Consider the following 23,917-nt stretch of genomic DNA (forward strand, 5'->3'; position numbering starts at 1 on the left):
TCGATATGAGCATGCCAATGCACTGGGTGGATCTTGGGTGTGAACTGCTAGGAAAGCTACTTTACATAATCAAAAGACAAAGCAACACGAAGTCTAAACTTCCTTGACTACACGGAAAATCGAAGTCAATAACATTTCCTTCTGGCTTAGCCTATACTGTTATCAGTAAGATAGGACTTTTATCTCGAACATAATCAGATGAATAGAACAGAAATGAAAGCATACTCCGACGTATGTGGTCTGATTATTGTTGTTTTGTGATTGATTACATCATGAGGTGCTTTTCTAAATGATGGCATAAGGATGCCAGTCAGTTACTGTAAAAGTATTTACAGTATCATTACTGTAATGTATTTAACAGTAATAATACTGTCTCCATAGGCGTAATTTGCACTTAGGGGTAGAGAAATGCTTAAGGTGTGTATTAATTAGCGCCATTAACATCTAAAGTTGTGGAAAACGCAGCTTTCTCACCATCTCCCGTTGCTCACACTTACAATTTATTTTTTCGGGAAACAGAGAGCCGTGACTCCAGGACATTCTCACTCAAAAGGCGTCCAAAACTGAAGCATGGTTAAACGCTTTCCGCGTCGCTATAAAGACGCCAAAGGTACCCCTAGGCGTCAGTATGTTGAACTCCATTGATTTCAATTGTTTGCTTTATGCGACAAATAAAGACGAGTATGTAAATGAGCCTGTTATGTCATCTCAATTTGGTGAGATCGAAATATTAAATCAGTTTCTTTTTCTTTTTTTGTAAATACTTTAAATGTTGTCTACCCCTTATATCTCTGAAACATTTAATCCAGCTTGTAAGGGCAGGCTATATGAAAAATTTAAACCAAGACGACATGATGTCTGAGGACTCTGAGCTTGAACAGGAAGAGGAAGTACAAAGGAGCTCGCAGAAACCAACAGCAGCTCAGATGATGACTAAAGTTTACAATAAATAATTTAAATTTATTAAGGCACATTTCAATTCTGTAAATGGAGAACAAAAAATAGATGATGTATGATGCTATGTGTTGAATAAACACAATTATGCACTTTATAAACAAAGTGTTCTTGTAACATTTAATGAGTTTAGCATTTAAAAAAATGTTGTTTTCTCTATGCTGCTTTGTGTATCCCCTGCATATTATACTATATGCACATTTTTACACATTAACATGATGATAAAGCACGCTTGTTTTTCATGTATTCATCATTTGGTCCCTGGATTTATGCTGTTTTTAAGTCTGAATATCTACAGTAATGTATGTTTTATTTCTTTCTTCAATTCTGTCTTACATTTACCAAATCGTCATGTAAAGTTTGAATATTTTTATAATTAAACGCCATAAAAAACACACAGTGTTCCAATGATTGTTTGTATATTCACCAGATATTAAAGAGGCATTTCTGCAATCACCATAAGTCATTTGAATAACTCTTTAGATAATATAATCACTTTGTAGGAAGAAAATCAGATGAACAGTTACAGACTGTAAAAGCTTATTCAAGCAAAGATATTCTGGTGCCATAGGTCCTTAGGGCAACTCCAATATGGCACATGGATTTTTATTCTCTGAATAAGGCTCCCAGGTGTCCGTCCATTCTTCCCACTGCAAAATATTAAAATAAACAAATTTCATTTAATTATATACTGTACATTGTGTACAAGTTTACAGAATTGGTAACGTAATTATACGTTATTTTTTATTTATCGGCATGCTTACAGTACTTTTTATTTTCATGTACTGTGGATGTCCTTTCTCTTGATATTTGTATATTTTGTTGATATTTGTATACAAATGTAATTTTTCTTACAACCCCATTTACAAAAAAGTTGGGACACTGTAAAATGTAAATAAAAACACTGAATAAATAATTGAAAAGGTCACAAACCCATCCGTTATTCACAATAGAACACAGAAAACATAAAAAGTTTAAACTGGAAATGTACCATTTTAAGAATAGAGTATGGTCATTGTTCAAATTTGATGGCAGCAACTCAAATATTTGGGACAGGGCAATAAAAGGGCTGGCAATGTGTAGAAATAAATTAGGGGAACAGTTAGCAAGTAACACGATTATAAGTATAGAAAAGTATATTAGAGATTATATATCAAAACAGCACATCTTTAGGTGTTAAACTGGCAAGACCTAACACAATTTAAAACATTTAGTGTATCATGAAACTTCAAAAACGACAGAGCACCTAGGACTGTTAAACAGCTAGAATCATGTATCAAACACAAATTGGACATAATTTACTATTAGTGACTATTTACTATTAAATAGATATTAACATTTGGTGGTTCAAATATCCACGTGAGATCTCGCTTCAAATTTGTGAAGCATTTGTTTTATATTTAGTGCATGATTTCCTCATAAATGGACACATGAAAATAAAAGTCAATGTGTCCATTTCCTACCTATCCCAAAACAAACTACTGGATCCAAAAGCAGTCTGGCTTCAAAACCAACCACTCCGATAGCAGTGCCGTCTCAGTGGTCATAGAAGCAGTGCTAAATCCTGCTAAATGGAATCTAAATGCTTGGTCCTGATTTTGCTAGACCTATCTCAAGCGTTTGACAGTGTCAATCAACAGATACTGCTAGCAACCCTGTCATCTCTAGGAATCTCAGGCTCCCCTCTTTGCTGGTTCAAATCCTACCTCTCCAGCAGATCCTTCAGGGTGTGGACTGCTCACAACATGATTACTGTGGTCCCTCAGGGATCGGTGCGTGGACCACTGCTTTTTTCCATCTACACGACATCCTTGGGACCCATCTTACAGGCACACGGCTTCTCGTATCACTGTTATGCTGACGACACCCTGATCTACATCCGTTTCACCCAGACAATACCACTGCATAATGTTGCAGGCCTCGATTTCAGTGACCCCGCAGCTAGATTACTGCTCCCTGTAAAACAGGAATAATGTCAGAAAAAAAACGGGAGAGACGCATTGCTCTTTCACAGTTCCTATGCTGATCTCTTCATTCAATGCACATACAATTATTTTCAAAGCATTTCTCAACATTCTTTTGTTTGAGTTTCCCACACTACATCACCCAAATGTCAGCAACATCAAAATAAATCATTTCCGACACCGTCCGTCACCTTTTCTTAATTTTACCATTTTCAGCTAACAACTAAAGACTCAACTAAAGATTTTATAAACAGCAATCATGTTGTTACTAAACACATAGTGATTATATATGAATTTACTCATCATATCAACTGTAAACTTGAGCATTTAAACTACTCTTGCTTTTTAAATGTGAAACGTAATTCACTTTTCTCCCCAGAGGGGTACATTTGTAATGGATCACCACAAATCCAGCCATTTTCATGCTTTCTTCAGCAAGTGGTCACATGACCACAAAGCGCGCCAAATGAGACCACAGAGTGAACCGACTAGAGATACTGAACGCTATGAATTAACTCAATAACACGAACAAAACATTTTGTGACCCAAAAATAAGCAATTCAAAACAATATTCAGATATAATTATCACTAGAGCATACTTGAACTGCGTTTCTTCATGTTAGTGTGAACATCACATATTGGAACTCCATCCTGGTGGAACATTCTTCCTAACTCTGTCTGGTCAACCACATCTCTTCAGAACCTTCAAAAAAACACATCCCTTCTGTGAATACTTGACAAATGAAAATATATTTATATCTTTCATGTACAATAACCTTCTCTCTTTCTCTCAACAGGTAGTAGTCTAGCTTTTGTTGAAACTAGTAACTTTGTATGAGCACTTATTGTATTATTGTTCTGTATGACATATCGCTTATTGCTCCCTAATTTGCGTCTGCTAAATGACAAAATGTAAAGGTTACTATTTTATGTTCTATAGAGAGGCATCCCTTCTCCATTCATACGTTATTATTGCTTCAGGATTGTGCATTATATTTCACAGAAATCCTTTCACAGTTACATCCATAACCATGTTTATTTCCCTTTTTGTAAATAGAAAATTTGTTGATAGAGATTTTTTATTGTTTAGACTATCAACAAGGGTTAGGTTAAATATAAACAGATGGTTCAATATATTCGTAACAAATTCCTTCTGGGAGTATTTTTGTGTCACGTCCATAACAATGGAATTGCCCTACTGCATTTAAAGTTATACAAGTAAAAACTACAAAAGGTGAACAGACACGCAAACACAGGTTTAAACACACCCACATGCAAAACAAGGACTCACAGCTCATAAAATACACAAGTACTAACACACGCAGACACACACACACACACACACATATATAGACGATGTGCAGACACACACACACACACACACACACACACATATATAGACGATGTGCAGACACACACACACACACACACACACACACACACACATAGACGATGTGCAGACACACACACACACACACACACACACACAGACACACCCAGTCAAGTATGTTAAGTATTGATTATGTTTAAAGTTAAGTACGAGTTCATCTCTTGCAAGTCTAAATGCCTACATGTGTGTTATATTTTAATTTCCAATGCATTTCATTTACAGTACTAGAATTGATTTCCCCTTACAGAATCAGGATTTTTACGAATCTGGTTTAGCTTCATTTACGTTCAAAATTAATCCTAAATGTCACAATTAAAGTCGCAATAAAGTTGAAGAAAAAGGTGGACTCACAGCTGTTAAATGTTTATTTTAGACAGAATTTGATCTCACGATAGCCAGAAAATCAATAAACAAAACCACCAAACAAAATGCATTGACCACTTAATGTTAGACTAATGCTTATAGGTTGTTATCTAATAATACCGTTCCCACACATACCGTACAGAACGTACCGTTTTAATGATGGATAGTTCATTAAGTTGTCACTTATTTGAAATTTGTACATACTGTCACAGTATGGGGTTTGGAAGCAGCATAGGTTACAGAACTATAATTAAACAGGAAAAACATGTTTGTTTAGTGATGTCATCAGTAGTGTTTTATTTCATTGCATAACACACTTATGTGTTATCTCCTGTAACAGACACCATCATAGCAGCTCTTTAGTAAGGGTAAGGAGAAGCTATTGTTACAAATGATTCTTGAGAGAATTGTTTTGACCATTATTGTCACCTTAATAAAAAAAATCTATATTCACATGCTAATACATTACGATAAAATTATTCATACGCTAAAACTATTCATAGAATAAAAAGTAGTAGCAGTCTGTATGTGTTCCATTTGGTAATGATTAACCTTCACAAACATCACCTTGGAATTTAATATGACCTTCACAGAGCATTTTTTTATTCAGTTACAGTGCAAACTTCTGTTTCCTGGTAACTTTAATCTTATTTTAGCCATGGCATTTGTAAAAACACTTTGATAAACTTACCAAGTGCGATCAGCCTCGGGGTCCTGGGCACAGTGCTGGAGTTGCAGTGGCCTGGCAATTAACGAAATGTATTGTAGGGGAAATTGCTAGCTTACCTTGGAAGACACAAAGAGAAACGCACATTGGTCCCCAGCCCTAGTACTTTTAGTCTCAGTGTATTTTGCATACACGGTTTACCTTGCTCTGCTGTATAAAATACCAAAGGGACTGACGTGTATGGTCTGTGTCAATACTGTGGCTATATGAAGTGTAAATATGTGAAGCACTTATTACAAGAACAATTCACATTCGCAACCCACCGATACCTAACGGAGCAAGTGCCCCTTCTCCAAAGTAAAGTGCACAACAAAACTTGTTAGATTTACTGCAACATTTAATCATCTCTTTCAGGATGTCAGATTTGGTTTCACCAACAACATATGAAAAATATCTTAAGCACTTTTTTTGCGTCTGCCACCAAAATATGTGGATTGTAAATAAGCACGTTATCTAATGCAAAAACACAACCGAACTGTCCCGTGTGTCTTCTCCACCAACTCACGCGTGTAGCTCCTCAATGAACCAAGTCGCGATTAACGTGCGTATCCGCTCACACATACAAAAAAGCCGCTGTCAAAATAAAAGTCTACCAGAAAAATACATTCAAAAACTACTACCGTTACATTCCCCCTGCTATTCCCCTGCACCTCCATTCAGATCTCCAGTTGGCACAGATCTGTAATAAAAAAACACAGACGTGACAAAGTGCAATATATACATTCAAAACTTGTAATCACTATATTTAAACTTTCAACAGATTCGTTACCCAAAGTCTACATTTTCATCACATACTAATTTCTAAATCTCACAGGCAAGTTACCACGGTTCTGTCTCTGAGAACATTTAAGTTCAGGTACATTTTGACTATCAACTTAAGAAATATCAACATTATTGTTTCTGGTGCTACATCTCCTGTCTCCTTTTACCTCCACCGCAGTTTTCAACCGGTCGTGATGATTCTTCATCCATTAATCCAAGTTTTCTGCATCACTTTCCTCCAAATCCTTCCCACCCAGAACATCAAGTGGAAGGCGTACGACTCTTCCGGACATCAAATAAAAAGGAGAGTATCCTGTTTAAGAATGAACATGATTGTTATACACCATCACTAGTTCTGGTAGATGCGTTTTCCAATTCCTTTTCTTAATAGGTGTCAACGTTCTTAGCATATCATGCATGGTACAGTTGAATCTCTTGCACTGAGAGTTTCCTTGCGGGTGACTTTTTCCGATATTATCCACATTACAGAGTTCTTTGATTCGAGTGCCTCGAAACATCTTCCATGGTATGAGTGTAAACCAGCATGGCACCCGTAGTAGGTGAACCAATGTTTAATGAGGACCTTCGCAGTACTACTTCCTGTTTGATTCTTCATTGGAACAGCAAATTGAGAACATGTCACTAACTGGGTGTAGTCCATCACCAAAACCTCTTAAGTCGAGTGACATTACTACATGTCATTGGAGCTTTGATACGTGGAAAGACATCTTTTGACAGTGTACATTGCTTACACTGTCCTATCCATCCATGGACATCTTAAGACATAGTAGGCCAATAGAGGTTCCTCCTCGTCAACGTCAGGGTACCTAATGTATCTAGCAATTCCTCCACTCTTGGAGGTGGGTAAGCATCTTTGCACATAACTTGGTTCAATCTTCTGTATTCACAGCAGAATTACATTTGGAGACGCCCAAGGACTCAAACTCTTCCTTAGTTCCTTAGTATGCCCTGAAACACAAGATCTCGAATATGTTTCCTAACGTCTTGAAACTTGTGGTGGCACTCTCCGGTGTCTCTGCTTAATTGAAGGTGCATCTCCAGTAGGGATATTGTGCGTCACTTCTTGCGTGTACCCATATTTATTGTCGCAATCTGAAAACACATCTCTGTATTTCGTCAACATCTGTTTTAACTCCTCAAGTTGTTTGGGTGTAAGACTTCATAATTCACCTGGACAGGAACTGGAAATCCTTTAGAGGTTTCATCTGCTTGGATGTACACTCATCTAAAGGATTATTAGGAACACCTAATGCATTAATGCAATTATCTAATCAACCAATCACATGGCAGTTGCTTCAATGCATTTGGGGTGGGGTCCTGGTCAAAGACAATCTCCTGAACTCCAAACTGAATGTCAGAATGAGAAAGAAAGGTGATTTAAGCAATTTGAGCGTGGCATGGTTGTTGGTGCCAGACGAGCCGGTCTGACTATTTCACAATCTGCTCAGTTACTGGCATTTTCAAGCACAACCATTTCTAGGGTTTACAAAGAATGGTGTGAAAAGGGAAAAACATCCAGTATACGGCAGTCCTGTGGGTGAAAATGCCTTGTTGATGCTAGAGGTCAAAGGAGAATGGGCCGACTGGTTCAAGCTGATAGAATAGCAACTTCGACTGAAATATCAACTCGTTACAACCGAGGTATGCAGCAAAGCATTTGTGAAGCCACAACATGCACAACCTTGAGGTGGATGGGCTACAACAGCAGAAGACCCCACCGGGTACCACTCATCTCCACTACAAATAGGAAAAAGAGGCTACAATTTGCACGCACTCACCAAAATTGGACAGTTGAAGACTGGAAAATTTTGCCTGGTCGGAAGAGTCTCGATTTTTGTTGAGAGATTCAGATGGTAGAGTCAGAATTTGGCGTAAACAGAATGAGAACATGGATCCATCATGCCTTGTTACCACTGTGCAGTCTGGTGGTGGTGGTGTAATGGTGTGGGGGATGTTTTCTCGGCACACTTTAGGCCCCTTAGTGCCAATTGGGCATCGTTTAAATGCCACAGCCTACCTGAGCATTGTTTCTGACCATGTCCATCCCTTTATGACCATCTTGTTCCCATCCTCTGATGGCTACTTCCAGCAGGATAATGCACCATCTCACAAAGCTCGAATCATTTCAAATTGGTTTCTTGAACATGACAATGAGTTAATTGTACTAAAATGGCCCCACAGTCACCAGATCTCAACCCAATAGAGCATCTTTGGGATGTGGTGGAACGGGAGCTTCGTGCCCTGGATGTGCATCCCACAAATCTCCATCAACTGCAAGATGCTATCCTATCAATATGGGCCAACATTTCTAAAGAATGCTTTCAGCACCTTGTTGAATCAATGCCACATAGAATTTAGGCAGTTCTGAAGGCGAAAGGGGGTCAAACACAGTATTAGTATGGTGTTCCTAATAATCCTTTAGGTGAGTGTACGTCATCTATTTAACATGCAGGGTTCCGTTCTCCTCTTAAAACTCCAGAACTTCATTAGGGAACACTTCACATGGTTTTGACACGACTGCCAGTTTGCATCTTGGGGCAAGTCTGATTGCTTTCTCAATTGAGTTCATAACACGAACAGCAACTTTACCACCCTCTGTTTTGGTTAACACATTGGCTATTAATAGTCCTTCGAATAATTTCTCGCTCTAAGGAGGGATGATGATGGCTTGGTTTCCACTGAACCCAATCTTCCCATCTGAACTGAGAGATTCGGCTTTCTCAACACTGGCTAGCGGTATTCTAATCTTTGCATCTGTCTGCGATGCATTGTAAATGTTCTTTATACCTTCCCCTGTTACGAACAATGTCTTCATCTCACTGATGATTTTTATTCCGATGATATCTTGACAAACCTCTTTTCTCTTTAGCCTCCAGGCTAGTGTCTGTCAGCATGAAGACATTTTCCCATACATTCCACATCAGCCTGCAAACACCATAGAACAGAAATATCAAGTCCGTTTGCAGTGGTTAATCTGACCCAGTGATTTTAGTTCTTGCTCACCGAAGTGCTTTCTTCAGATCCTGTAAACAGTCCGCCTTCACACCTGCTATCTTAACGTTGATTGTCAAACAATCTCCACAGGCTCCTTCTCTTAAGGTTTCAGTAGCTCCATTTGTCCATTCAGCTGTACGGCTTCTTATAATAGATGGATCAGAGCTTGCTGTTGCTGTACCAGTGGGCGCACTGGTTGAATTAGTGTCAACTGGACACACCGAACGTCAAGACCGACCAGGTTTCGTTGGTTGCTTCAGCACTTTGTGGACAACGTATACTGGTATGGCCAGTATTTACCGGGATCGTCCATCTTTGTCTTTTAGAGGTTCCTTTTTCTGCTACATGTATGGCTTCTTAATCAAGCAACTCGATACTTACATGTGTATATGCTCACAAACACCAAAACCTGCTGTCAAAATAAAAGTCTCCCAGAAAAATACATTAAAAAACTATTACCGTTACAAAAAGGCTGAAAGATGTATAAAAAATATACTTGAGTCTTGTTTTGAAAAACTTCTCAGTGGGCTCTCAAATAAAGTATATGCTTATGTCACTTTGTGATATATTGTGATACAACCCCCGACTCTGCCTATTGGCCTACAAAATAGTTCACGTCTTAGTAGGACCTGTAACAGTTTGATGATAAATATTTTATTGTACATTAAATGCATGACATATAAATACAAAATAGGACATACAGCCTCTGTTTTAGTGTTGCCTCACTTTAGCTTACGGTCGTTTCACACTGCACCCATAGGCAGCATGTAATTTTTTGATAGCATTCATACCAAGCAGCGTGTCCTCTCGGAGCTAAAGCAGAATGCTCAAGCTCAATTAAAGCGACAGGGCATTCTTTACATTCAAAATGCAGATGGTTTGACAGGAAAAAGTAACATTGTATAAGTGGTGTATAATGTGTTTTTAAAAGTCTCCATGACTTCCAGAAAGACTTTTGTCAAGAGTTTTTGCCCAAAACAGGCAGGGAAACACAATCTACTTTTACTAATATTACACCAATATATACAGTGATATGCAGAGGCGGATGCAGATATGTATTTTTAAAAGTTCTGCGTATGTTTTTTTAATAAAGTTCCATAGAAGGGAAGGAAGGAGGCGGGAACTGGCGGACATTCAAACAATAAAACTTTAATTAATCAAACAATAAACCTCACGGTTGACTGCCGGCCATAAAACACAAACACAAACTTAACACAATGTCCGGGCCCGGTCCTCTCTCGTCAACAGTCCTGCCGGTCGTCCTTTTAAGCTCCCGATCTCCTCCTCCGTAAAGCTGATTGCAACTATCACTCACGCCACCGGCCCCGCCTCACGGCTCTAGTCCCGCCTTCCTCACCACAGTTTTGTTTTTCGTTTTTCTTGATTTACAGTAAAAATTGTCACATGATTTCCAGTAAGGGAACATAAGGGGCACTGACACTCCTGGTTTTTGAGTTGCATTGTGGGTATTTTTATAAATGTATGTTTCAGTGGATTGAAAGGATTTGCGATTGAGACAGCCCTTAAAATGGCAGACAAGATGAAATGTATCCTCTCTCACTCAATGTTCATTCACACAATATTGGGAGAATACAAGAATCGTGTCATTCTTGCTGTTACTTTGACTTTTTTAATACATAAGTACAATTTAATGTAATACTTTTGTACCTTCACTTAGGTACATTTTTTGCTAAATACTTTTAATTGAGTAAAATGTTCATTGAGTATCTGTTCTTTCAATTAAGTATAATTTTTGAATACTTTTTACAAAACGACACTCTTAAAAATAGACATCAGTTGACTTTTTTTTGCACTCAGTGCTGGTTTTTCCCAGCCTAGCCCTTCGATTTGGCCAGAGCAAAGTAATCAGAGTTTTCAAAACAGTTCTATTACACGGTAAAAACTGAGCTTTTTTGCTAGAGAAGGAAAGAATTGAATGCTGCTGCTGCCCGTGTCCATTTCAAATGCATATTGCCTACCTACAACAAACTATCTGACCTAAAACACACCTGACAACTTGAATTGACATGCAGTATGTCTCCATGTCAAATCGTTTTCCCAATCTCCCTATACGATCGCAAACTTTTCGTGCAGTTTCAGAAATTCCGCCACATACAGTATTAAGTTAGCAGCTCATTTATTTTGTTTTCCGAGTTTGGTTGGATTCTCGGTTTCTATTGGCTGCACAGTTAATCGTCACAGAGCGCAGAAAGTTTAACTATTTTTAACTTTGACCGCTGCAACAAACCGCCCTTGCACAGTGCAAAACATTGAAATAAGTAGGTTTTATAGCTCTGGGCATTCTGCGTCATCTGTTAAAGGTGCATAAAAGTCTTCTTGCACCATCTTGTCAGTGAAACACTTTATAGCCGCTTGGAACAATTTCTCTTTGCACATTTGACATTTGTAATAAAAACATAACTGTACTGTGTAATGAGCAGGATAATGTACAGGTATTACTTACATTAACATTTAGTCATTTAGCAGATACTTTTATCCAAAGCAACTTATATATCAGGGAGCAATAAAGCAATATGTCATACAATAACACAATAAGTGCTAATACCAAGTTACAAGTTTCTACAAAAGCCAGAACAATACCTGTTGAGAGAAAGAGAGAAAGGGTTAGTGTTTTTTTATCATTTGCCTGTCAAGTATTCATAGAAGAGATTTTTTATGTTGTGAGAGATGTGGTTGACTGGACTGAGTTAGGAAGAATGTTCAACCTTAACTTACCACTTCCACAGTTTTGATGGTAAATGCCAGAAAAGACCCAAAGACACCTCGGCCATTCCAAATGGCAGAGTTGTAACAATTTTTTTTTAAATAAAAACAAAATATAGATATGATATCTAATAAAAAACATGTAAATCCGCCATACGCAGTTGAATGTGACTATTTGAATGCTTTTACTTACGTTAGGGTGGGGGAGGGGTTATGAGGGGAAAAAGGCTCGTAACGAATCGTAAAGAATCCAGCTTCCGAAAAAAGTATAATTTCCTTGAGTTATTTATAGTATATGCACTAAGAATAGTAAGCTAACAAACCAGACAAACCTTTTGAGTGAAGTCTGTTTCCATTCACCTGTTGCCAAACAACTATTCATGTAAAGCTCAGTTGGCAGAGCATTGGCTTTAACTTTCAGGGATCACATATTACTGATAAAATGTTTAGGTGAATCCACTGTGAGTCACTTTAGAGACAAAATCTGCAAATCAAGTTTTCAAGTCATGCATAAAAAACGTATCAGTATGTGTGTGGACAGATGTCAGAGTTATGATCAGTTTTGTTGGCTTTGTGTTCTTGTTTTTGTGCGTATCATTTTGCCCTAGTTCATTGGCTCTTTCATGAATAATATTAGTTTGTCATTAAGTACCTTAGTTATCATCATTATATATAAACTTTTAATTCCCATGTTGGTTTTCATGTCTGTCCATGTGTTTATTTGTTTGTTTGTTTCTTCGTTTCTTATTATTATTGTAGTTAACTTGGTTTAAACTGCTTTCTGCTTTTGGTATTACACCAAATGTTACAGTGGAAATAATCCCACAACCTTTGTGCTTCATAGAGAGACACGCATCTACACCTAATGCAAAATGAGCCTGTTTCAACTTTATTAGCAAGATGTGGCTTTTGAACCTTAATCAATGAATATGCGCTGTATCACATGCATGTCCTTTCTCATAGTAACAGACCTGGATATCCTGCTTGACAGGACTTTCATCCGATCAACAGTAGCTATCCCATTCCAACAAAGTACCTGGTTTGACTGATTTGTCGTTTTGTTTTCTGACTTGTCGTTGTGGTTTTTGACTTATTTTGTTTGCCAAATGTGTTGTATGATTTGCTATTTTGTTTTTAGATTTAATATTGTGTATTTAGATTTTGGTGTTTTTATTTTGCTTTTAGATTTGATTTTAGTTTTGCGATTTGTGGTTTTGTTTTGCACTTCCGGCCACCATAGATTGTCCTGTAGATCAAGTATACAAAGTTGCATGTTTTATCAACTGCCATTAAATGAGTGAATTAATGAAGTATGTTTCAATCCACTGATAATGGCCTTTTTACATATCAAATTGTTACGTTTGTTTGTTTCTTCTCTTTTTTATTATATTGTCTTCATTCATTGACTGATTATCTCTACTCCCCTCCCGACTGTTTTAGCTAATCTTATCATTGTCATTACTCACACCTGTTCCCCATTACCGGTCTCCTTATTTATGCCGAACAGTTCTCTCACTAGTTGTGGCGTTGTAGTCTTTGCACATTACGGGCTGGTTTTTGTAACCGTAACCGCTACTAGTTTTGCTGAAGCAGGTTTGGATGTTTCGCTCCCATTCGGCTGCTCCCTCTACCAGACGGACTTTCTGGCATATATTGCATTTTTTTATTTTTTCGGGTCAGGGATACCCTGTCCCCCTATGTTTTGGGTTATTCACCAGTTTTAAATGACCCTTTCTGTTACCTTCATCTCTCTTTCGCATTCCTGACACATATCATTCACTGTAATTGAAACTCATACAGTCAGTGTATACTTGCCCTGCATAGCACAAGACAATAGCCAAAAAATCAAGTCTATGTATCTTTTGTTGTACTGCTATGAGCCTGCAATTATGGAAACTGATACCATAAAATTACACCTCGTGATTTGCATTCTAAGCCAAGATTCATCATAGGACTGTCATGTCAAATTTTCACTCCACGTTTATTATGGCAAAACAATTCACGCAAACAATATTCCATTTTTTTAATTTAAATACATTTACAGTCAGTTTCATAATTTAGTTTACTTTGTTTTCTCCGTGTCAGGTCTCGCTGTATGTTTATTTAAAATGAAGCCAGCCAGTCAAGCTAATCTTGATCATCAGCATGTCATTGTTGTAGTAACCAATTGTATCTCTCTTGGCAGAGTATGACATACCAGAGGATTTATGCATCAATAGGTTCGGCTTAGAAACGATTGTAATGAAATTCCATTATGATGTTGACTGTAATCCTTACGAGTAATATCCTTTTTCCTTATTACAGTCATACAATTGTAATGGGTGTTGTAGAAAAGATTAACATACTTTGTCCTTTTTTATAATCCTTTTGTACATCTTGCATAAACAAACACGTATTTTTGTATTTATAATTCTTATAATTTCTTGGCCTGGAAACATCTTCTACAATGGTCATTAAATGCTACTCTTAATTTACACCATCCAGTATCCTTTGCTGTTATCCTCTGTGGCACATTCATATTAAAGTTGATTAAATGTTTCTTTTCCTTAAGCCCATACAACTGAATTTGAGTATATTTGACAACTGAAAATTTGTAAACACTTCATTGACAGATAATTCCATGCAAGTTTGAGCAATGAAGGGGTCAGTTACTTTGACAGGCATGTTTTTGTTAAAGGAATAGTTGACCAAATGAAGAATACCCCATAATTAACTAACCCTTATGCCACCCTAAGTGTATATGACTTCGGTCTTCAGCTGAACACGGAGTAATGTTAAATAATATCCTGGCTTTTCCCAAATAGCTTTGTAATGCCCAGGCTCTTTTGGTGCCCTATGCAAGAATTTAGATTGCACACCGCCAATACAAAATTAATGAATCGAAAATATCTGAAAATTAAATTTTTAAAAGCAAAATTCATGTTTATTGTAATTTGTTTATTGTAAAATTTATAGTGATAAACATAAAAAGGAAGTTAATAGCAACTAAAAATAATTCGGATTAACTTCCAATTGTTTAAAAATAATGTTGTTTATTTTTAACTATTTGTTGAAACTGATAAAACTCTTTGTGAATCCATAAAAAAATATGTATATTTCCATCAATTTGCTTCAGCAGACCTTTGTTAAGACCACAGAGCCGCGCCGAGCAGTTCTTTGATCGATAGATGCACTTTTTGGAGCTTAACATATACCACCATTCAATAAATATATGCGAGACCGTCATGTTGAGGTACAGTTGTAATGAAACTGAACCCAAGCGCAGACAGCTCAACAAAATACATTTTATTGACAGAGGACAAAACATAACTCAAAATCCCTCGAGGGGGAAAAATAACAAAAGTCTTTAACATAACAAAACTCAAGACATAAAACTTAGGTTAACTTGAAGAGACCCGGGGCCTGTACCATGAATGTAGCTGAACAAACTCAGGGTAATTGGATTAGTTTTGGGTTGACAAAACCAAACCAACGTGATCAAGCTTTGTTGGTACCATGAAGCAGCTCATGGAGTTTCTTTGTCAACTCAAGCTTTGATCCTGAAGCTAAGATTAGTTTGCGCTCGCGTGCACATGAACGAGTGACGTCAGCATGGCTAAACCAATCGCATTATAAATGGATAAAGCGATTTCCACAATATGAACACAAACATGAATTTCAGCCATGGAGTGATATGTTTCTGCTGTCTACGCAAGAGAGAAGTGTTTCAGAAACACTGCTGATTGTGTTAATGCGCAAGTTAAACGACTATATAGTACACACATTTACTGTAGTGCTGTAGGGCAAACAGGATCCGCGGGGTCCTCGGTGGAACTACAAGGGGTCCGTGTCCTTGTGGGCAACATTTTTTATGTAAGGCACGGGTACAGAAATATTACAACAAATATTCATTGAAGCTCCCGCATATTGCAATTTTAACCTGCATGCGGACAAAAAAAATCCATTCAGGCAGCAGAAGCAAGAAAGTTAACCTTACATCTGCTTCATCATTTCCCTTCCGAGTACACATGAGAGGAGTGCAAATAAAGTTCATTCTCATATATTTCTAAACTTACAAATTTGTTAAAGCTGTAAACTGCTAATTTGACAGGCAAATGACATGCACCGCTTCTGCATTGTAAACTCTGACAACTTACGTGTTTAAAATCAATGAAACATGCACCGTGTACTGATGGGAATGTCAAACAAGTTGCCCCAAATTAACGCGGACTGGTTGCATGTTGGTCTCCTTTTTGTCTGATATGATGCTCTGCAGAAAAAAAACTAGTTTATTTTTTGCAGAAAGAAGACGGAGCTCAGAATTATAAAATAGCGGTGTGTTCTACAACACAGAGAAGCGGAAGAAAATATAAGAATTACCCTTAATAAAACGGCCTGCTTTTACAACAGAATGCATAAGCCTCTACCTTTAATAGATTAGTCTTTGCACCATTAACCAGGGTCAGTCATTTCATTGAAGCCCTAATAAAAACTACGGTTCAGGACAAGGAAATTGTCCAGCACAGTAAAATGAAAAAGTATGATGCTGCAAATCCCTTAAAATAATAAAACCGTCTTTATCAAAAATCAAAATAATACACAGAAAAGTATGTATGTGCCACAATAACATGCATAACAGTGCAAATGTAGATTAAAAAGGGTTAAAATAGCGATGAAAGATATGTGATGTCACCTGTCAATGTATGGGTTTGTCTGTGTCTTACTGTAGCTGTTTAGTTTAGTGGACAAAGAAAAATGTCCTAATACAGTGAAACTGAAAGTGTTCCTAGATGTTCTGAACCACAGAAAAGACTGTAAAAACTGCAATGCAAATACATGTGATACAATAAAAGTGGAATATAAGTAAGTAAATTTAATTTCATGTGAGTGTAAGGGAAAGCCAGCAAATCTGTAAAATCTGATTTTACCTATATAGTAACCAATATTTGATTTTATATTTGTAATATATATTTTTATTTGATTAAACCGTATAAAAAATAACTAGCCATTCTAACACGCACTGTGAGTCAGTTACGTCACCTATATGTTTCTTTGCATACAGCTGATTGGTCAAACTTCAGTTGAGATATCGAATCCAGAACATAACCTGCCCCGCAGCAGGTTAGCCGTGCAGCGTAAGATACCATGGCGACGAACACTGCATAAAGCCGAGCTACTCTCATGGTACCTAAAACCCAGGGTTGGCACAAACTAAACTGAAACATAGCTGGCTAGCCACCTAAACCAGCTTCATGGTACAGGCCCCTGGGGCAACAGGACAAGGCAGGGATAAAGACAAACGATCCAGCACAGGACAGCAAACACAAGGGCTGCATCCAAAATGGCATGCTTCCTCACTACACTAAACAAAATGATAAATGTAACACTTGTTTATGCTCCATTTTCATGAGCTGAACTCAAAGATCTAAGACTTACTTTGTACACAAAAGGCCTATTTCTCAAATATTGTTCACAAATCTGTCTAAATATGTGTTAGGGAGCACTTCTCCTTTGCTGAGATAATCCATCCACCTCAAAGGTGTGGCATATCAAGATGGTGATTAGATTAGCATGAGTATTGCACAGGTGTGCCTTAGGCAAGCCACAATAAAAGTTTTACTGTATTGGGAGCCAATGTGTGACCACCATTTGCCTCACCCAGTGCAACAGCTCCTTGGCAGATTTGATCAGGTTGTTGATTGTGGCCTGTGGAATTCTGGTCCACTCAATGGCTGTGCGAAGTTGCTGGATATAATCACATTAATATGGCATTCGAATGCCGGCTCACATTTATACAACACCCAGGGGAACCTGTACGTACTTACTCATTGAGTTTGCGATTTGGGATTCAGCCAAGGGCATTTAATAGGAGAGGAACAAGAGGCATAACAGGGGCAACAGGTGAAGGACACGAACTGTTAATTGGATAATGAATAAGGAAACAAGGGGGCAGGGCTAAGGACGGGAGGCACAAGTCAATGGCCATGTGCTTCCAAAACAAACTCGGCTGTCACAATCCTGTCGGCTAGAATAAGTGATTCAAGGCAGCGGATCGTAAAGCAGTATAAACCTTTATTGAAAATAAATCAGGTCAAAACCAAAACAAGGTAATTCCGAGAATGAATACAACTAAAGCCCAAAACAGAACTCTGACTCTAATAAAACATTTTATTATATCTTTCATGTGACAACATTGAGAAAATGTAAAGTAGTGAGTGTACAGCTTGTATAACAGTGTAAATTTGCTGTCCCCTCAAAATAACTGAAAAGTGAAAGTGTCCAAATCGCACACAACCTGGGTTATAGTTTTTTTTAAAGGTTCCAGACAATTTTGCGGTTCCAGACAAGTTTTATTTTGTGGGAGAGGGCCCAAAATGGCACTTTTGGTCGCAAAGGTTGCCGACCCCTGCCCGAAAGGAAAGAGGAACCTGCTCTATCTGTAGGGGTGGAGGGACAGAGGACAGCGGATGAGTGAAGATTGACCAAGGGGGAGCCCGAGGGACAAGGGAGCCCTGTGGAGCCGCTATGTGGGAGGGGCCAAGGCGAAGCAATAAGGCTGCGACAACGAAGGGACAGAAGTCAATATCAGATTTTTTACAAATAAACTGGCAAAACAAAATGAGCAAACTACTCCAGCTTCCACTGTGGCCTCAACAACAGACCGGGAGCGTCCATCTCCACCACGGACTCCTACGTGCCCTGGCTAGCTGCTCTCCTCCGGCTTCAAGCTACCAACAGCCACTGTACAAGTGAGTGCTGCGGGGGGATCTCACAAAACCCAATCAACCTCAAGACCCTGCTGTGCTTATGAAGACCAAAAAGGTACAGGGGACTAGGTCTTTACAACGAGCAAAGTTTTGTTGTTGTGTGTGTGTGTGGCTCTGCACATCAATCTAATATGAGTGTTGACTTGTGATGATAATGACTATGATGTTGATTTAGATTCAAGGCAGCAAGATGAGTTGTGGTTGTGGACTGGACTGGATGTACTTTGTGTTTGCTATAGTTTCATCTGTTGGTTTATGTGTAAATAGGCTTGGCCTGTTGTGTGTGAATGTAAGTGGGATCAGAGGGGTTAATCTGAGGAAGCATGTGTGCGTGTTCATCATGTGTGTACTGTAGATGTGACTGCGTGGTGTTGGAATAAAACAATGTGCTCCGCAACGTTATCTAATATATCATTAATATTGTCTGTTTCAATGCATGAAACAGACCCCCACCTCCTCCGCATGACTTGAAATAATGGCCCCACCTTGTTCAGATGCGTTCCGTGGGTATTGAACTTGAATAACAAAAAGATCAAAAAGAATGTGATGTACTCTCCACTAACAAAGAGACAAAGAATAATGACTGACAAGTGTCCGACACGTTCTAGTCTTCACCTTTGTCCCTCCTGATCTTCTCATATGGTTTTTGTTTTTGAATTGATTGGGTAAACAGGATGACACGTAAGTGGGAGGGACAGCGCTGCTAAGAGAGTCTCAAAAACACACACACAAAACGAAGGCAATTCACAGGTGATTGACGATTTGCACATTCCATGATAAACTTTTTTATATGTGTGCACAAATAGTACCTCTGTGAATCGTATATAGCGTGTGTGAAACGTATTTTATGAGAATATAATTTAAATTTGACGCATGTGAATTGTTTTTTGGTGAATGGAAATATATGATTTTGAATTAGGTTTTGTGAAACTGGCCACGCAAGTGTACATTGTGTTTTAATTATGAATATGTATGATGATTTTGTCAGATGACGTCACGGTTCTAATTCATTACTGACAACAGAAACAATATTTGGGGACATACTAAAATACGCATCTTGAAAAATGCTTAAAGTGGCTTAAAGTACCTAAAAGACGACAGGTTTAAACCAAACTTCTGTCAAACCCTTCTGGTAATAAACACTAGTGGCTGTCAAAAGAGTGAGCCCTAAAGCGCAGCGCACCATAACTTTTAATAAAAGCATGTTTCAATCCAGTTACATTTACATTTAGTCATTTAGCAGACGCTTTTATCCAAAGCGACTTTGAGGAAACATTGGAAGCAATTATAACAACATAGGCAACAAAATACATAAGTGCATCAACCTAGTCCATTAAAGCCTAGCACAAATTTTTTTTCAGTTACTTTGAAGTCCACGCGATCTGGGAAACTTGAATCTCATCGTGTGAGGTTACCATAGCAATGTAGTTGTCTGTGTTTAGTATTGTGGTGCTTGCGCATAGCACTGCATGCTTTGGACAGGACAACCTGAAATATTTCACTATTATGTATCATTATGTTTTATAACGACCAAGTGTTGGTGAAGTGTAGAGGCACGTGTAGCTTGTGAGCCATAAGTTCGGTACCGCCTCCAAATGTATTATGTAAGGAACAAATGAATGTTCTTTTTAAACATCTACTGTTTCAAAAGCAATCCATCAGTTGTCAACAGTATCTGTTACATAAGTTAAAGTGACATTTTATAATTCAAGTCTATCTGGATTCCTTGTTTTTGGAACAAAATTACTACCCACAAAACAAAATTTGATGACAGCAACACATCTCAAAAAAGTTGGGACAGGTCCCTATTGTGTAGCCTCCCCCTATTTTAACAACAGTTTTTATTTGTCTGGGAACTAAAGGGACCATTTGCTGTAGTTTAGGAGATATTCCTTGGGTCTTCTTTGTTATATTATCTGCATAAAACATTCCTCAGCTGTCTTATATGTGTCATAAAATAAGACCCAACCGTTTTAAACAAATATATCATTACTAATAAGCTCTTCCTGTTTACCAAAAGTTACGCATAGCAGGTGTAATGTGTCAGAGGAGAACTAGCCCTCCCAGCTGAGCCTGGTTTCATTCGATGTTTCATTTGAACAGTATTGGTTCCTTGCTACTGTCGCTCGCACTAGGAGACGGTCCGCCTGCATTCTTAATGATTTTACCATTTCATTCCTCTTCAGTATGTGCCACTATGATACATTTCATGGTATTATTACAAATTATCTTTGCATGTCAGTTATATAATTCTCACCTGTTTAAGCACCATTTCCATGTAAGCTCAGAAGGCATGTCTGGTTAATACACCTGCCATCTGTCCTAGACTTCATGCCCTGACTACAGCTTTATTATTTCTGCTATCTGTGATAGTCCCTTACTACTGTCTACTGTAGCCTCAGGAAAAGTTTCAATTTCTTGCAGTGATACCATGTATTGTATTGTATTCTTCTCTATACTGTATGTATTCATAACATTTAATAATTTTCCTCTTGTGTTTTTTTTCACGTAAAGCTGCTTTTAACCAATACTTTAAAAAAGTGATGTACTGTATAACTAAACTTGAATTGAACTAAATATTTGGCATTCCATGATGTGCCAAATATTTTTAATTGGTGAAAGGCCACAAAACGGGGCTGTAAACATGCATAGGCCACTTTCCACGCAAAGTTAGTGCTCTATTTAAAACAGACTTGACGGGAGAATTGGCGCACCTGTAAGATAACTCTGACCCAAGTGTACACACATTCTGGAAACAAGAGGAAGTGGTGACACGCATGGCGAGTTGGTGAACTCAAATGTGAGAAGAACGATTATTAGATTTACCTGACACACATTTAATTTCACTCCATATCATACGCTGCAACGCATGAAGATGAAATCTAGCAGTGTTATTTGTTCTTGTACTGAGTGATAATTGTTTCATAAACACCTTGTAAAATCCAACTCAAATCTTGAATTAAAATTGTTTCTAAATATTTATCCAGCGCTGTCTCACCATCACATTGTTCATTACGGCTTTGACGGGTGTGAGTGAAGCCTAAAAAACAGGCTTTAACCGACTTTGATGACGTATATCTGTGCTCGATTTACTCCCCCAAGGTTCATATAGGATTCTGAAAGTATTTTTCGCACAGGAAAAACGTTACATGACCACTTTTCTTAGTCCCTTATTGGGAAATTCTCCTAGAAAAGAACGCCCATGGCAAAGCGAAAGAAATACTCTGCCCACGCTTCAACCGACTATTGCATTGAATTACATTATTTGTTTTTCAAACCACAAATCTGGAGATTGTAACGATCAGGACAGAAAGCTTAAAGCTTTTCAGAGATATTGTCAGTATTAAAATTTGGCATTTTTTACTCCTTTCTACACAGAACATTGGCTTTGGTCAGTTCGATTGTTGAACTGATAAGACAAAACTGACACCATTGTTACGGCAACACAACGGAATAAAGCCACAACACAAAGGAATGAAGCCACAACACAACGGAATGAAGCCACAACACAACAGAATAAAGCCACAACACAAAGGAATAAAGCCTCAACACAATGGAATAAAGCCACAACACAAAGGAATAAAGCCACAACACAACGGAATAAAGTCACAACACGAAGGAATCGAGTAACAACACAACGGAATAAAGACACAACACAACGGAAATGCTCCCGACCACTAGTGGGCCCCACAGTTCTTATAATTGTTTTTAGTGGCACATTCGGTACTTCCAAAAGTTTAATAATGTATACAATTATAAATAAATGTGGACACACATATTAAAATATACATACATTTCAGGCAGGTTAGGGACCTTGAAAGACCGTCCAGAGACAACAAATTTTCACTATGAGAGACAGCAGCAGTGCAGCAACTCCACAGCTGCCAAAACATTAGAATGTCATGACTAGCCAATCAAAATCAAGCGCTGTGTAACAAGTATTAAATTTGTTCATATGAGATTGTTCCTCAAGGGGTCGGGAGAATTTCAATTGTGTTGTGACTCAATTCCGTTGTTTTGTGGCTTTATTCTGTTGTGTTGTGCCTTTATTCTGTTGTGTTGTGGCTAATTCCGTTTTGTTGTAGCTTGATTGCGTTGTGAACTTATATTTGCTTTTTTAAATTTTGTTTTGCTGTGCACTAGTGGGCCACCGTAGGTGACTAATCAAAACAAACTCGGCCAGCTTGACCAAAGCATTTTGGAAGGAGGGACTTCAGAGTTCTGAAGCATTTGGAACAACCTGGAATTTATGCTGCATTGTAAAATATAGGTTTATTTATTACAGTCTTTGCATTTGCATTCTTTTACAATTTTGCATTGTTGCAAACAATGTTGGGTGTAACTAGTTACTAAGTCATAAAAAGTTCAGTAAGGGATTACTCTTTATTTGTTCTGTAATTTAATTACAGTTACTTCTGAAGTAATTAAACTAAATACTGTGTGATACTATGTAATATGTGTGTGCAATAGTGGAATTGACAACAAAATTCTAAATCTAATTTTAAAATCTGTGCTTTAATTTATAATTCTTGCACTTGTAATACTTTGGTCAGTTAATAATACTACTTTATATTGTTTTATATTAATTATTTAAATCAATTAAAATAGCAATTTCATGTCTATCCTTGAATCACTTAAATAATCAAGGTTGATATAGTATATAGAGTTGTACAGTAACCTAATTACTATTGTATATGTAATTAGTAACTAGTAATAAATAACTTTTTCAAAGTAACTTGCTCAACCCCAAAACAGCTTAACAATAAATACATATTATTACAGAAAGACAAAAGACAACAGAAAAACAATGACTAATGAAATATACAGAACATGATCTTATTGCAACATTTTAAAACGAAGGTACAAAAAAAGTTACCTGAATGTTGTAAGGTAACAACATTCTCTGTGTTATTTAGTCTGTGGTCAGTGGAAAGAAGAAAGTGGTGTAACCACAGGTGATGTCGTTTTTGGTTTTTAGGTCAATTTGGATTATTTACTACACTCACAAACGGCTTTGTATTCTTCTCAGGTAAAAGACTGTGGCATTGTTTGGATGGCAGTGTGATGGAGTCAAGGGTAAGGCACAACCTTACAGCAGACGCTACTGTGGAAGTCCAGCGGAATCTTGCCGAACCAAATATTGGGCAATTGGAGGACTCACTTCAGTACTGTGAGAGACAGAAGATTATATATCCGCATCTGTATTGACTCACTGTCAATTGTGTACCCTGGCTTCATCTGTGCCTTGCCGAATGGTGTTTTCAAAGGCAGG

Source organism: Barbatula barbatula, assembly GCF_947034865.1.
Source record: "Barbatula barbatula genome assembly, chromosome: 2".
Classification (NCBI taxonomy): Eukaryota; Metazoa; Chordata; class Actinopteri; order Cypriniformes; family Nemacheilidae; genus Barbatula; species Barbatula barbatula.